Source organism: Littorina saxatilis, linkage group LG7, assembly GCF_037325665.1.
Source record: "Littorina saxatilis isolate snail1 linkage group LG7, US_GU_Lsax_2.0, whole genome shotgun sequence".
Lineage (NCBI taxonomy): Eukaryota > Metazoa > Mollusca > Gastropoda > Littorinimorpha > Littorinidae > Littorina > Littorina saxatilis.
In genome coordinates, this window is record NC_090251.1 from 22571099 (window position 1) to 22584897 (window position 13799).

Consider the following 13799-nt stretch of genomic DNA (forward strand, 5'->3'; position numbering starts at 1 on the left):
ATGCTGCTCCGCCATGAAATTATGTATATATATATATATATATATATATATATATATATATATATATATATATATATATATACATCTTTTTACATTTAGTCAAGTTTTGACTAAATGTTTTAACGTAGAGGGGGGAATCGAGACGAGGGTCGTGGTGTATGTGTGTGTGTATGTGTGTGTGTGTGTGTGTGTGTGTGTGTGTGTAGAGCGATTCAGACTAAACTACTGGACCGATCTTTATGAAATTTTACAAGAGAGTTCCTGGGATTGATATCCCCGAACGTTTTTTTCCTTTTTTTGATAAATACCTTTGATGACGTCATATCCGGCTTTTCGTGAAAGTTGAGGCGGCACTGTCACGCCCTCATTTTTTTAATCAAATTGATTGAAATTTTGGCCAAGCAATCTTCGACGAAGGCCGGACTTCGGTATTGCATTTCAGCTTGGTGGCTGTGTCATCTGCTGGTTTGGGCAGTGCAGTTGTTTTGTCAGTGATTCTCCTTGTTTTCTGTTCTATCGTCTTTCTTCTTCTTTTGTGTGTGTACTTGTCTTTTCGTGCCTGAAGAAGACCCTTCGGTCGAAACGTTACCGTTATTCGTTCCATGTTCGTCATTTTAACGTGAGTACAGTGCTCTTTGGTCTCTTTGTTGTTCGCTCTCACATGCAGTCGCCATTGTATATTTGCTTTAGATATAGATAGACAGAAAGAGAGAGACAGAGAGAGAGAGAGCCAGAGAACGAGAGTGACAGAGTGACAGACAGACAGACATAGTCTGTCTGTCTGTCTGTCTGTCTGTATGTATGTCTGTATGTGTGTATGTCTGTCTGTCTGTAACTCTGTCACTCTCGTTCTCTGGCTCTCTCTCTCTCTCTCTCTCTCTCTCTCTCTCTCTCTCTCTCTCTCTCTCTCTCTCTCTCTCTCTCTCTCTCTCTCTCTCTCTCTCTCTCTCTCAGAAACAGAGAAAGAGACAGCGAGGCGGAAACGGAGAGTGACTAATAAAAACATGTACAAGGGACGCAATCTTTTTTTTTTAAGGCATTGCCATTTATTATAATGTTATCTAACAAACGAATATGCAACACAATTATGCCATAAAAAAGTAAGACACAAAAATACGCCAACAATTGTTAACAAACACCCCTCCCCCACCCCCCTCCCCCCTCCCCCCCCCCCACACACACATGCGCGCGAACACACACAGGATTACACACACACAGGAACAACCGCAAAACGCATATTCAAACCTCAAAGCATGTCCAAAGACGCACACTGAAGAAAACGTTTCATATGATAGGCAGTGACCAAAAAATCTAGATTTTGTATATATTAAATGAAAATAATCACAACCGCTAATTAGAAGCTGCCAAACACCGACATCATCGTTGCCCCAGAAATTTCTCAGTGCGGCATTCGACAACAAAAACATTCACATAGGTGCAAGAACTCAATCGATTAAGGTATTCAGTTAACCCGTTAGGGACCACGATCCCATATATGGGATCGGTGAAACAATTGCACATAGAAGAAGTTTGGTTGGAGATTAATTTCATATCTGTGTTAGAGATTATCAAGGGACACAACCTCTAACATTGAAATGTGATACGTCGGTAATCTCCCTTGTTTTGAAGTCACCAGCTGTCATTTGATATCGCCACGCGCCGTTTTGAAAGCAAAGATGACAACGTCACGAAGGTAAGCAAATATTGCCATGTCTAATAACATTTTTGTAAAGGTATTAAGAATAAAAGTTGTTGTTTACATCATTATCCGAAATGTGTCTTCAAAGTTTTGTCTCTGAGTCTGTCAGCATGCTTGCAATGTATTCATAAACTGCGATCCCATATATGGGATCGTGGTCCCGAGAGGGTAGGGGTTTTCCGTTTTTGGTTATTTGAAGTATGATTGGTGTTTCTTGCAGAACATTCAATGTGAACCAAGTAGTAAGCATTCTGGAAGACCTAGGGACTTTTGAAGAAGCTACAGTCTACATTGAGCCCCCTGCTGTTGGTGAGGACACGGATGAGGACAGCGGTGATGAGGATGATGGGGGAGTGGTGTCAAATCTGAACAGAAACCAACTACTTGCTGGGTCCGTTGCAACCATCGTACGGCAAGGAGTTCGTTCTTCAGTCGAAGATCTCGCTGCTGAGCTACCAGTGAGTTTGTTTATTTGCTCAATCAACATAAATAACAATACTAAGGGGCATAACTACGTAAAACATGACGTCTACCCTATGAAAATGGCCACCAGATGGTCAAGAGCGCAGAAAAAGGCAGTGCAGACTGGGCAACCATCCCTCATCAAGCACTATAATAACACCATGGGCGGCGTGGACAGATGCGATCAGAACATCTCCAAGTACCGCACACAGATTAGGTCAAAGAAGTGGACGTGGCCCCTGGTGGCTTATTGCATCGATCTTTGTGTTCAGCAGGCATGGCATCTCTATAGAGCTACCCCTAAAGCTGCTGATGATCCCATGGACCTTCTGGCCTTCCGTCGATCCATTGCTCAAGCATACCTTGCTCGTGGTCCTCGTCACGCACATCCAGGACGCCCACGCGGATTCTCTCCACTTCATCACAGGGTTCCAGACCAGATACGGTTTGACCGCCTGGATCATCTTGTGCAACCTTGGGCCACACAGCTGAAGTGCATCCACTGCGGCATGAAAACCAAACACCGGTGTGTAAAGTGCAAAGTCGGCGTTCACGATCGCTGTTTCATCCAGTACCACACCCAGTGATAGGACATATGACAGTTTCATCTCTTATCTTGCTGCTTCATCATCGTTTTATCCGTTGTCGTTCGCAATGAAGAGACATATCATTTCTTCCTGGCTTTCCTAGGAATGGGAGAACTCTATTTCCTGCCTCTACGTTTTGTTCGGTATTATTTGGCTTCAAAGATATTGAATTGATATATTTTATTCCTTTATGGCACCCACGATCATGTTTTGATTATCACAAGCAGTGAATGGACAGAATATCAAGTATCTTTTGTTGTATCACAGCCAGTGAATGAACAAATAATTGCCACTTCTTCAGTTGTCATGTGTAATGAATTGACAAAATCGTCACCATTTTCCTCCATTACCATGCTCAGCCAATTGACATTTGATCACCCCCCCCCATTCCCCGTTATTATAATGAGTAAATTGAGAAATGTTCTCTTTGAGAATAGTGAAACAACTCCTTTATGTCACTGTCACGAATTATGTTGCAAAAATACTTGGTTTGGTGAGTTTGTTTTTACAGTAATTTTTTTTAGGATTTTCAGTGTTATTTTGCTTCAAAGTACACAAAAAGTACAATTTCTTTTGTGTTATAGTTCACAACTGATGTGCTGGGGAACATGTACCTGAATCATCTTATCTGTTTCATTAAACCTGCTTAAATGAAGTTTCAATCCTCTTGTGTTGTATTTCGTGTTTTATGAAAACCCCTGCCCTTTCGGGACCACGATCCCATATATGGGATCGGCATATTTTGCCTCCAAAACCTACTTTATTCTTAAAATTAACACAAATTTTTGTCTAATATGTTAATGTTACATAATAATCTCCATAATATCGAAAAATGGAGCCAAAAAAAAATTGGGTCCCTAATGGGTAATCACCTCGCTTGGCAAAAATAAAGGTAGCAAACTCAGAGGTGTCGAGAAACAAATTGAAGCGTCAAGATGTACATGTTGGTTTTGTACTGCCTTATGCCAATTACCTCAACCTGTGCGTATGAACCAATGAATCAGTCCATCAATCAATTAAACATTCATTTGAATCAAGTCAGTCCAAAAAAATAAAACATTTAATTCAATAATAATGAATAAATAAACGAACAGATATGCAAAGATACAAGTAAAGAATCAATGAAGGAATGAATGGACCAATCAATCAATCAATCAATCAATCAATCAATCAATCAATCAATCAATTAATCATTGAACCAATCCATGAATCAAGAAAATGCATAATTAAACACACATACACAAAATCCTGAATGGCAGTGTTCATTGTTTGGGAAAAGCACTAAACAAGACAATATGCCTTACTGAAATTAGTAGGAAACCTTCCTAGAAGCTTTGCAACGGTGTTGCGTCGTACACAGTACGTAACGTGTCGCACGGCTGAACAGCTAGCATGCGTACAAAAACGCCCAAAACACATTTTACAATAAAATAACACAATAAAGTAACACTCATGCATGCCAGTTACCAATGGTTTCGAATACCCCTGTCACACTAGGGCTGCGTCCTCAGGGAGTTGGCACGGCGTTGTACATTTCTCAGAGCGCCGTGGGATCGCAGGAAAATTCTGCGATTGACTACGCTCTCACGGAGTGCTCGCGGCGTGCTAGTAGTTGTCCCTGCGCGTCCACGGCGTGTCGATTAAGCGGAAGTGCATGTATACGACAGGGGAGTGCACTCTCCGTTATGGGGTTGGCTCACAACGCACTGGCAACTTCCTGCAAAAGCCCTGCCAACGCTGACGGACGCGGTAGAAGTGCAGTGACATCCCCAAGGGCTCCGTGACGTCTCCCTGAGGTTTTCGTGCAAACGCTGATGGACGCGGTAGAAGCGCAGTGACATCTCCGTGAGGTCTCCGTGCAAGCGCCGTCGACTACCACTGCGTCCGTACTGCGCACCAACGGAGCTCTTGTGGCGCTGTAGGAGACCTTACTGCGCTGCTACGGCGACCCTACGGCGTTCCTACCACGCGCATATCAGAACGCCGAGCGACGGCATGTGCATGCTCAAAGTGCGCGCCATTGCATTCCGTTCTTGGCGACCCCACCACGTCAAATGGAGATGCCACCGCGTTGCTCCGGCGCTGTAGGAGACCCTGCTGCGCGCACCTCGGCGTTCTTCTTTTTTCTTGGACGCCGCGGGAACACCGTGAGGACGCAGCCCTAGTGTGACAGGGGTTTAAGCTATATGGTGAATTTAATTCCTGTTCTTGTCAAAGACCTGGACGGATCTATAACGACCTGTACGCTGGTTTACAAATGTAAAAAGTCATCATAAAGAGGTAAAAATATCAGCAAGTGCCGGGAAATACTGATTAACACAACAATACCTGCCCTCGTTCAACAAAACCAAGCGCCAAATGCTGCCATCATTTCCTAATAACACGTCCAAGCGAAAAGAATCTCGTGTCCCACACATTCAAAGGCTTGAACACGCCTGTGGTGACATGTGGGACTGTTTACTCGGGAAGTAAGGTAAACTGACCAAAAGGCAATAATACCTGCCCTCGTTCAGCGATAACGCGCGTCACAAAATGCCTTTTTTTCAACAACCAAGAGAGACACTATCCTCTTGCCTCAATGACTTCAAGGAGGCCTGACGCCATTTTCTTTAGTTCGTGCGAAGCGCGCGCCAACACCCGGATGTTTCGAGCGTTGCGATTGCTCACATCCATTACCGTCGAGAGGGTGGGAAGAGAAGAGGTAAGTTCACATTTTTCTTTGTTTATCTGCAACATAAAATCGAACAGAGTTTAAGAAAAATAAATGAGTAATAAGAAAAATAATAAATAGACTTAGCGGCTGTTCCTCACGGACATACATACAGACATGTCCATACACACCTGCACTAAGACCTACACCTACACACACACACACACACACACACACACACACACACACACACACTCACACACACACACACACACACACACACACACTCACACACACACACACACACACACTCACACACACACACACACACAATCACAGTACAATAACAATAAGAAACACTTCATTGTTCATTCACGTAAATATATTGAAATAGAAGATGGTCTGAGACAGGTTTGAACCTGCCTTTCAAATAATTATTGGAACGTGCATTTTCAGCAAAGGATCATTAGATCAATAATTATGCCACAACCATAATATTACAGTATTCATTTAAATCACTGGAATAAAATGCGCCAGGGCTACATGTGGCATGAGTTGCACACCGCTCTGTCTCTCTCATGCACACTGACACACAGAGAAACTTGGGGCTGGGACGTAGCTCAGTCGGTGGCGCGCTGGCTCAATAACCTGTTCGTCGTTATCGGCATGGGTTCGAATCTCAGGTTCGGAGAGAGATATAATTTTTTGAGTCAACTATGTGCACTCGAGGGCGAGGGCGTTATGCGCTCAGTTAAGAATTGTCATAAAAGATTAAAGTTGGATGCAGTTTTAAACAATGTTTTTCATATTGGTGATGATGTTGTATGGAAACAAATAGCTAAAGGTGGAGTAAAACATATATATACCCATCTTGTGAAAAACGATGGCAATCTACAGTGCATGGAAAAATGGTCTAATTTATTACATTTTGATGTAAATGTTAGAAAGGTGTTTTTGACAATAAGGCGAACTACACAAGACACATACCTGAGGTGGTTCCAGTATAGAATACTACATAGAATTTTTCCCACTCAACGCCTGTTATTTTTGATGAACATTTCTGACACATCACTATGTAGCTTTTGTACACAGGAAGAGGAAACCTTAGAACATTTGTTTTGGGAGTGCACAAGAGTTAAGCTTTTTTGGTCTAATTTCACAGAATGGTTATGCCTAAACTTCACACATTGCAGTAATTTAAATTTGTCAAAAGAGCTTGTCATTTTAGGGTATTTAGACAACTTTCATACGGACGCTGGTTTTGATTTGTTTATTCTCCTTGCCAAACAAAGTATATTTGGAGCCAAATTAAATGACAGTCCCAACACTAAATGTTTTTGTGAAAATTGTTAAACAAAGGTTTTTGATCGAAAAGTATAATGCTAGTGTAAATAATTATTATGGTAAATTTGCAAAGGATTGGTGCTTATATAGACACTTTTTTCATTGATGCCATAGGATAATTGTATTGATTGATTTCGTATGAACATTTTTGAATGTGATACCCCCTGACCCATTTATTCATAACATGTTATACAGTACTTGTATGCCGATAATTAAACCCCATGTATACCTGGAGGCTAAAGTGTGACCACCGTCCCCACCTACCCTCCCTCCCCTCCCCTCCCCCAACCTCCGTTCCCCCCCCCCCTTCCATGTCCCCTGTCTTCTCAACAACCCACCCTACTTCTATGTCTGTGTCTTGTCTAGGTATGTGCGTGTGTATGCGCTAAGACAGCCATACCTTATGATGATAAACTCTGTGTATGCTGTATGTTATGTTGTGTTTATATGTATATAAAAGAAATAAAATTGGGAAAAAAACCCAAAACTATGTGCACTCTCTCTCACTGAGCACACACGCGAGCAAACAAGATTCCAAGCTCACACCAACAGTCTCAGGGCAAGGAAATCACAAAGATGCACATGCATCATATTTCGTCTTTGCTTATCATGATCGCATCTCGATACTTTGACGAGACAAACATCACTCTGGCGTGTCGAAGAAGACAGCCGCAGTGGGCTTGTTCGAGTCAAAGTATCACACCATACCCTCAAGCGTATTATCAATACCTGTCCCCATATAGGCCAGCTGGTCTAAGAGGTGAAACCCAAATCGTCTAGTGTAACAGAGAAACTCACCAGTTGACCAACGAAAGTCCAAGCTGATTGGAGATATGGCGAAGCAACATCGAGGATATCGTGGCTAAACATCTGATTTTTCACGGATTCTGCCAGGGCCTTAGTCAGCTCACAATACGTGCAGGTCATGTTATGAATCTCAGTCAACAGCTGCAACAACCAAAATATGAATAAAGGAAACATAATACAAATGAACGAATGAAGAAATACAGTAGCAATAAAAAAAAATTATATAGATAGATGTATAACCAAATCAATAGATACATGAAACGATGAATTTGAAAACAACAACAGGGAATAAATACATTAATTAAATTGAATACATTTTTAAAAAATTAGATGTTAAAAAAAGTAAATAAATGAATAAATGAACGAACAAAAAAAGGAATGACAAATATTTGTTTGTTATTGTCTCCATCTATATCTGCCAGTCCATCTGATTCTCTGTCTGTCTGTCTTTCTGTCTTTCTGTCAATGTTTGCTGTCTCTGGCTTTACTGATCTCATTCTTTATATCTCCCCCTTTTTCTCTCCTCGTACCTCTCTCACTCATTCTCTCTTTCTCATTTCTCTCTCTCTGTCTCTGTTTTCTTACTGTCTCTGTCTCTCTATTTCTGTGTCTCTCTGTTTCTCTATCGTTCTGTCTCTCTGTCTCCCTCTGTGTCTCTCTGTGTATTCGTCTGTGTGTGTGTGTGTGTGTGTGTGTGTGTGTGTGTGTGTGTGTGAGTGTGTGTGTGTGTGTGTGTGTGTGTGTATGTGTGTGTGTGTGTGTGTGTGTGCGAGCGTGCGTGCGTGCGCGCATGCGTGCGTGCGTGTGTGTGTGTGTGTCTCCCTCTCTTCAAACCTACCGTAACATCGTCCGAGGCAGGGTTGATAAAGGAAGGATAATCATCAGTGACCAAGGCGTCCTCCTTCCTTGCCGGGCAGCGAGAGGAAGAGGTCATTTCAGGACACTGAAGTGAAGAACATCACAGTTACATGAATAGTAAATTCACAGCATGAAAAGCACAGGACAACAACCACAATCATGCAGTCAACTAAACAACTGAGAAATGAACAAGTCGCGTGAAGCGATATAAAAACATTTAGTCAATCGTTAAAGGTACTGAACTTGTCAAATCCAGGTGCACGGAGCCCCTGGGGCTTTTAGTCATACCTCAGGCAGCTATCCGTTAGAAGAACTACCAAGTTTCATTGACTTGCACCCAAAGAGTCAAGAACTGCAATTTTTTACGAATTAATTTCGTACTCGGACCCGGTTGGTCTTGACCTATTTTTGGATCTAAATTTAGATCAGGTAGATCACCACATCATGCACAAAAAGACACGTCACTAGCAAACTATGTCAGACGTCATCATGAGTTTGTGTAAAACAAAATGGAGGCCGGAATCACTCAGTTGAATCGAACTCCGACCAAACACCACGTAATAACTAGGTTAATTTATACACTCGCGTGAACAAGAAACTGTCGAGTTTCACAGATGTCGTCGTTGGGTAGTTTTGGGTTTGTTTTACTACCATAGGAGGATTTTTGAACTGTAAATGCACTCAGCTGCAACAAAAACGCAAGACGAAGGCTGTGAGCTGCACTGTGCCTTTAACAAACTATAAAGATCAATAACCCCAAAAACAGTCATCGCCCGAGACTACCTACAGTTATTAGTCTCGGCTAAATTGAAGACCGAGACAGGTCACCCTCGTCCCCGCGAAGCATGCGACCGAAGTACATGTACTTACTGGACCTATTTTCTTCCATTCTGAGCACTTATTTAGAGTAAACATGACATATCTATATATTTTTGAATTCAGGAGAAATTGAGGAATGAGATGATGAGGAAGATGAGGAATAATACAATGCAATCATTTTTAATGGGTAACTAAAATTTTTATTTTAATGACAACTTTAATGAGCAAACTAATTAACTAATTTTTAAGCTTCCAAGCTGAAATGCAATCCCATAGTCCGGACTTCGTCGAAGATTGCTTGACCAAAATAACAATCAATTTGGTTGAAAAATGAGGGTGTGACAGTGCGGCCTTACAAAAAAAGGCCGGATATGACATTGTGACCAGGCAATAAATAGTAGTAAATGTAGTTAGTAGATTAAAGCCGTAACCAAGTTGATAAAAAGCCAGCGTGTATGTTCTGCCTTTTTAAATTCCTTTGAATGTGCCCTTTTGGCCGATATTTTTCAAATTCCCCCTCGACTAACTGCATGTGACGACAGACAGGATTCGGACGACGCAACCATCTATCCTGTTAATGTACATGTTGCATTGTTACAACCATTTTTTAACACAACTACCCTCGATTCACTGTTATCATCTCCTGTTTTTACTAAACCGGTTCAGTATTCTCTTCCTCAATTACAAATTGACGAACACAATTTCCAAACTGATTTGGAAAAAGCATCTAAACTGGATGCTGAATTGGGTTCTATTTCTAACAAGATGAAAAAGAACGAAAAAGTCTACCGACAGATGTCAAGTTATTCACTAGATGACTTTCCTCTTGATGATGATTTTAATTATACTTCTCCAACTAACCTGCTCGCCTGCATCGCTTTACTTCTCTCTGCTCTTTTACTTGTGTGGTTTTTTTGATTCTTTATAGAAGGGTCAGAACGTTGTGTTTGGTAATTAGTGTTCTAACTGCAGGTAAACCAAGGGTACCTGCCACGGCCCAAGTGAACCCCCCCTTCGATGGAACCCGGCCCCGACAGGACAATCTAATCCCAGTGATAATCAGCCCCAGTCGGAAATAGTATATATACCAACATGAACCTTTCTCCAAATAACTCTTCTCGTGACTCTCCCCCAGCCAAAACCCTCCCGCTCTGTGAACCTCCAGTGGCAGATCATTTGTTGCTGACAATAATTTGTATTGAACTTTTCAGTCTTTTGCTGTTACTCATATTTATGATTCGTTCCGCCGGTCTGCTTTTAAAAAACATCGGTGCACAGAACTGTTGCTGTCCTCGAGATAAGTGATGGCCAGTCGTTTACGGACTTGCCGTTATTAACTTTAACGTATTGTCCAACAGAATATCATCTAATCATGAAATCATGGGTTCGATCCCTGAGTTTGTTAAAACACGCATACACCACTGATGATCTGGAAATTACGTGGACATCTTTCCACATCATAGCCAAAATGACCAAAGAAGCACTGCCTTTACCAAACATTCTGAAACTTTCCATTTGGCAAAATTATAAAATGAAAAAGATTAATCAAAAAGGTGACTATGTTGTCAACCTTAAACTTGTACACGGCGGAAGGGTCATCAATCAATCAATAAGTCTTATATCGCGCATATTCCGTGGGTACAGTTCTAGGCGCTCTGCAGTGATGCCGTGTGAGATGAAATTTTATACGGCCAGTAGATTGCAGCCATTTCGGCGCATATTTACCTTTCACGGCCTATTATTCCAAGTCACACGGGTATAGGTAGACAATTATTAACTGTGCCTAAGCAATTTTGCCAGGAAAGACCCTTTTGTCAATCGTGGGATCTTTAACGTGCACACCCAATGTAGTGTACACGGGGGGAGGTTCGGACACCGAAGAGAGTCTGCACACAAAGTTGACTCTGTGAAATAAATTTCCGCCGAACCTGGGATCGAACTCACGCTGACAGCGGCCAACTGAATACAAATCCAGCGCGCTACCAACTGAGCTACATCCCCACCCAATGGGTCATGTATGTGAAGAAAGCAAAACCCGGACAATTTGACAAAGAGGTCGGTGTAACTGTGCAGCATCAAAACGATTTCCCCACTATATGTGGACCTAAGCACATCCAAGATTCCAAGTTTAAGAACAGCCCCTCTGCGCCACCTCTATATCCCAGTCCCAACCTTCAGGACTCTCCTAATGGAGTAGAGTAAATCCTCCCCAAACTGACAGTACCTGTAACCCTTCAGACCTGGCCTTGGATGTGTTCTTGTACTTCTTTTGCTTCAACCTGTATTTGTTTTGTTTTTAAATATTATTTTATTGTGCTATTTATATGAATTAATTATTTATGATTTGATTTGTTAATGAACTGTACATTATATAAACTAACGATGAAATTAGTTTTATATGATTTATAATGGATATGTGCATCGTATTGGTAGCACATTTAAAGAGACTTGAAGTCAATAGGATCTATAGTACCACCGGCCCCCGTAGCGCAGTGGTTAGCGCATCGGACTGTGGGCCGGGAGGTCGTGGGTTCGAATCCCATCAGGGTCATGTGGGTTTTTCGGGCTACGGTCGGCTCCTACCCAGAGTGGAAGTGCTATGGTTCCTATGGGAAGGCTGGAATCACACAGCCGAGTGTCATTCGCTTCATGAATGCGACTTTGAGGGTGCTCAGGTTCTGTTTACCTAACCAACATTGCAGGCGCAGCAGTTCTCGGGCCTGGTTGACACCGGGATATATTATGACAGTAAGCGTAGAGTGCTGCCCTGTCACGTAGTCTCAAACCAAAATTGGAAATCCATAGCATCATCATTATAATCATCCTCATCTCATTAATCATCCAAAAATTATAAACATGTCCTTGCTCTTGTGGCCCTTCATGCCCGGAGCTCTCATGGTGACCTTGGTCTCAGTGTTCCTGTTCCATCCTTCCCTGAAAAGTGCTTCTGCTGTCAGTCTTCAACGTGTGACGTTCTGGGGGGTCGACGGAGGGACGTGGTGGCTGTCTGCTCTCTGGAGGGGACCCTCACTCAGTCTGGCTCCGCGACTTAGCAGTCAATGTCGTTAGAAAGGGGCCTAGTAGGTAGTGGGCTGCGTCCGTTAGCTCGGGACAGACCCACTACTGAACACCGTCGAAGTGACTCAGCAGAAGTGCAGTGTCATCTGCCGAGGGTAGCCTACCGCAACTACTCCATCCCTCCCTGGAGCGTCTGTAAAATCGGCAAGTCTGGCAGCGGAACGAAATTCAGATGTGGATGGAGCAGTGAGTTAGAAAGGGGCCTAGTAGGTAGTGGGCTGCGTCCGTTAGCTCGGGACAGACCCACTACTGAACACCGTCGAAGTGACTCAGCAGAAGTGCAGTGTCATCTGCCGAGGGTAGCCTACCGCAACTACTCCATCCCTCCCTGGAGCGTCTGTAAAATCGGCAAGTCTGGCAGCGGAACGAAATTCAGATGTGGATGGAGCAGTGAGTGCAGGGACGGGGCGGCGTGAGAGCACACCGGGACAAGGAACAGGTGTAAGAAAAAAAAAAAAAAAAAAAAAAAAGGATCTATAGTACCTGTCGAAGCAAAACCAACATGTTTTATTTTAATTCTGCCCTTTCTTTCGACTGCACTTAGTACCTCCCTCCGTGAGAACAACAATAAACATCGTTCCAAACGATTAGCTACCTGACAGTCGACTATCTCAGCACAGTTGCTTTATAGGTTTACTGTTCTTTGTCTCACGTTGAACTTCACAATTGTCTACAACCTTTATAAATTACTATCTTTAACTTTAAAATTATAAATAATATGTATAGATAAACAAACCACACCAGATTACATTTGTCGTTTATATAGTAATAATATAACAGAATCTCACATACTAACACACACACAGGACTATTTAACTTTAATCTACTAACTACATTTACTACTATGTATTGCTTGGTCACAACATCATCGAAGATAGTTATCGAAAAAAGTAAAAATATCTGGGGATATCATACCCAGGAACTCCAATGTAAATATTCATGAAGATCGGTACAGTAGTTTTCTTGGAATCGTTCTACACGCACACACATACACACATACATTCACACATACACACACACACACATACACTGCCACTCTCGTCTAGAATCCCTGTCTATGTTAAAACATTTAATAAAAAAAAGACTAAATGTAAAAACCGAACCCAACGAAGGCCATCAACCACGCAGATAAAGAAACGACACAATGAAGTTTTCACACATAACGTGGAATCTCACTCGTCCAGACAGTCGGTGATGAGACACAGAAAACATAGACAGACAGACAGACAGACAGACACACACACACACAGACAGACAGACAGATAGACAGACAGACACACACACACACATACACACACACACACACACACACACACACACACACACACACACACACACACACACACACACTAACACTAACACACACACAGTAACACACACACACGCGCGTGCGCACACACAGCCGCCCTCGACTATAACAACAACTACAACACAAGTAACACAGCCACCACCCCTACCACCACCTACAGCAACAACTGAAGCAGCACCAACAAAT

General features: G+C 42.4%; 1 long non-coding RNA gene across 1 annotated transcript; it reads left to right on the forward strand.

The window, feature by feature from the left end:
• The first annotated feature begins 1192 nt into the window (after positions 1 to 1192).
• On the forward strand, positions 1193 to 3403 carry LOC138970936 (uncharacterized). Its single transcript, XR_011457119.1, has 2 exons — positions 1193 to 1693; positions 1920 to 3403. It is a non-coding gene; the product is annotated as an uncharacterized lncRNA (long non-coding RNA).
• The last annotated feature ends 10396 nt before the right edge of the window (positions 3404 to 13799 follow it).